Here is a 3,682-nt window from a genome sequence, read left to right on the forward strand (position 1 = left end):
TTTAATTTAATTTATATTTATATTTTTAAGAATAATTTAAAAAGTTCATATAGCTTTGTTAGACGTAATGCAATTGTCCCAAGGCTAACCAATAGGTGTGTGTGTGTGGGGGGGGGGAGGGGTGAATTGGTAATTTTAAAAACTTCTTAGAATTTTAAGAAAACCATTTAATAATTTTAAAATAATTTGATTTTATTTAAAATATAATTTTCAACCACAATAACAAATTACTGAAAATAAAATGCGGAAATGTAAAAAAAAAAAAAATTAGAGTAATTCATAGTGGTTCGGTCGAAGAAGACCTACATCTATTCCCTGGAGACTCCCTCTTTAGGTGTTGCACTATTTCCAAAGTGACTCTCCTTTTGCCCCCACAGAAAGTCGGAGAAGCCTTTACAATTACCCTCTCTTTTATCAATCCCCAATGTGGTAGAGTACCGTCGTCCTTTCACACCCTCCAAGTGTCGGTAGAGTACCATCATCCTTTCACATTCTCCAAGTGTCGATAGAGAACCATCATCCTTTCATACTTGTTCAAGTGTTGGCAGAGAACCGGTGTCCTTTCACACCCTCCTGGTGTCGGCAGAGAACCGACGTCCTTGCACACCCTCATGATGTCAGAAGAGAATTGGACCTTCTTCAAAGATCTTCCCTATAGCGCCTTCTAAGAAGTAATGAAGAGATTTACAAAGAACACAAAAAGATTTTCACCTTTAAGTAACCTTGTGAATCTTTCACTCTCAAATTTGTAAGAACTCTCTCACAAACACTCTCACACTTTGTAAAAATGACGAAGCATAATACTAAGTTAAGTGTGGCAGAGATGAGGATGCTCAGGTGGATGAGTGACTTTACCCTTAGAGATAAGATACGAAATGAGCATATATATGAAAAGGTTGGAGTAGCTCTAGTAGAAGATAAGATTAGAGAGAGTCAACTTAGATGGTTTGGTCACATAAAACAGCGACCTTCCAATGACCCGGTTAGGAGAGTAGAGGTATTAGATTTGACTTATGTTATGAAAGGTAGAGGCAGATCTAAAAAGACTTGGTTAGAAAATATTAGGAATGACCTTTCTTTATTAGATTTAAACAAGAATTTGACCTTTAATAAGACACAATGGAGAAAAAGGATTCATGTAGCCGAGCCCACCTAGTGGGATAAAGGCTTGATGTTGTTGTTGTTGTATTATAAAAATGACGAAATGAATATTAGTTAACTTCAAATTCAATGTAGAATATAATTATTAATTAGATAGATTTGGATTAGAGATTGAATGATAGAGGAAAGAACATAATAATAAATCTCAATTTAGTGACAATGCACATCTTTTTTTTTGTGGCACTTTATGCATTTTTTTTTGGCTAATTTTGTGCCTCTTTCATTTTGCGATTCATTGCGCATCTTTTCTATTTTTACATACGTTGTGAAAATTTTTTTTAAGTTTTTTTAAAATCACTAATCTAAAAACAAATTTCACTAACAACAAAAATAATCATATTAAAAAGGAAATAAAAAATAATAAGACATCAATATTCCAATAATGATATTCTATTTATATTTGCCTAAAAGAATATGAAATTAATCTCCTTATCTAAATCCAGTTACGAACAAATTGCAATCTCGTAGTTTAATAGAAATAAATGGCAGGTTTGGTTTAAGTTTTTTTAGCTAATTTGAGCTTGGGTCCAACCTAGGGGTAGAAGCTGGAAACTTTGTCCAAGCATGATATGGGTACTTTAATGGAAGCACAAGCCCTACTGTATGAGCTTGTGATTTCTAATGCAGATAACATTTAATAGCCCAAAGAAATATATTTAACGTTAGACAAGCTGTTGTTACCATACGCTATAAATAGACAAAAATGAATTATAATAATTCCTAATTGAGCCACTTTTGCTATACATTAATGTTTTAATCCAAGCATGGTCTCTAATGTCAAGCTCCTACTTGGCTATTTAGTTTTGACGGTGATGTTTCTTTTCCATTCCCAAATAAGCTGCAATATATTTAACGTCAAGCAAGCTGATGTTCCCATACGGTATAAATAGATAAATGAATTTTAATAATTCCTAATTGAACCACTTTTCTATACTTTCAATGTTTTAATCCAAGTATGGTCCCTTATGTCGGGCAAATTATTGCATCAGGTCACCTGACGGAGAGATCCATTCCCCATTCCCAAATAAGCTCTTTCATATGCTTGGTCATAGCTCTATTGCTCCACCCTGTAATACATTTTCTGAGTATTCTTGAAGTACTATTTATGCATATTATTAATGAATGTCTATTGTGATTTACCATACCAATTTTAATATGACAAAAAATTTTTAAACTAAGTTTTGATGTGCCAGTGGTGTGAATTTACTTGTTATGTCGGGCAAATTATTGCATCAGGTCACCTGACGGAGAGATCCATTCGGATCTCTCTCTGTGTACAGTAAAGCGCAAGTGTGCTACAGTAACTTGCGCTTTACTGTAGACAGAGAGAGATCTGAACGGATCTCTCCGTCAGGTGACCTGATGCAATAATTTGCCCTTATGTCGAGTTCCTACTCGGCTATTTAGTTTTGATGGTGATGTTTCTTTCCCATTCTCAAATAAGCTCTTTCATATGCTTGGTCATAGCTCTATTGCTCCACCCTGTAATACATTTCCTGAGTATTCTTGAAGTACTATTTATGCATATTATTAATGAATGTCTATTGTGATTTACCATACCAATTTTAATATGACAAAAAATTTTTAAACTAAGTTTTGATGTGCCAGTGGTGTGAATTTACTTGTTTTGATGCGCTACTAAGCTTGACGTTTTCCTAGATTTTCATTATTTTCAAGTACATTGAAATGATTAAGCTTTTGATCTGACTGTTTTAAAGTACTATAGACTTATTTGTTCCTGGATTATATGGCCAATAGTTATTCCAGATAATGCAAAGTCTTTATTTTTTAGGTGCCAAAACCTATCAGTTTTTTTCTCAATGCCGAATCAGATGAGAAGAATGTGAAACAGCTTCTTCGTCTCATTTTGTCAAAATTTGGACGAAGGCAACCGGGTAGATCAGATAGTGAATGGGCTAATATGTGGCAAGATATGGTTTGTTTCCAGGAACAAGCATTTTCTTTTCTAGATACAGAGTACATGCTAATTGAATTTTGTAGAGGCCTTCTGAAAGCAAGAAAATTTAGTCTTGCAAGGAATTATTTGAAAGGGGTAGGTACTATCTCCTTGGCAACTGAGAAGGCCGAAATTCTAGTTGTTCAAGCAGCATGGGAATACTTCTTTTTTGCGTCTAGTCTTTCTTGCTCTGAGGATAGTACTTCAATGTTATCTACTGTCTGTATTAATGTAAATTCCTAATGAAAATCTCATATAGCTAGTCTGGTTGCCCCAAAATGCATGAAATGGGATTTTTTTCATTGCAAAACGCTAGAACTTCTTACTCCTTGTAACCAGAAACCATACCACTCATTCACTAATCACTTCTGTAGACCATCGAGCTGTTCATTATAGCTATCAATGTCCCACAAGATATCATAGTAGATTGATACTTCATGTTTACGTTTAGATGTTTATCTCTTTTGTTTAAATTAGATTTAATGTTTTCTTTTAGATAAGGATAAATGATGTTATGAAATCACCTTGGTCATTCTATTCCTAAAACCAGCTATTTTATCTCTC

General features: G+C 34.0%; 1 protein-coding gene across 1 annotated transcript in view; it reads left to right on the forward strand.

Moving 5' to 3' along the window:
- Positions 1-3,428, forward strand: part of LOC110116115 (DEAD-box ATP-dependent RNA helicase 31) — a 59,033-nt gene extending 55,605 nt beyond the window's left edge. The window contains exon 12 of the transcript XR_003700808.1: positions 2,954-3,428. The gene's annotated coding sequence lies outside the window, so the exon portion shown is untranslated. The remainder of the gene's footprint in view (positions 1-2,953) is intronic.
- The last annotated feature ends 254 nt before the right edge of the window (positions 3,429-3,682 follow it).

This window comes from Dendrobium catenatum, unplaced genomic scaffold, assembly GCF_001605985.2.
Source record: "Dendrobium catenatum unplaced genomic scaffold, ASM160598v2 fragScaff_scaffold_621, whole genome shotgun sequence".
NCBI classification, from domain to species: Eukaryota; Viridiplantae; Streptophyta; class Magnoliopsida; order Asparagales; family Orchidaceae; genus Dendrobium; species Dendrobium catenatum.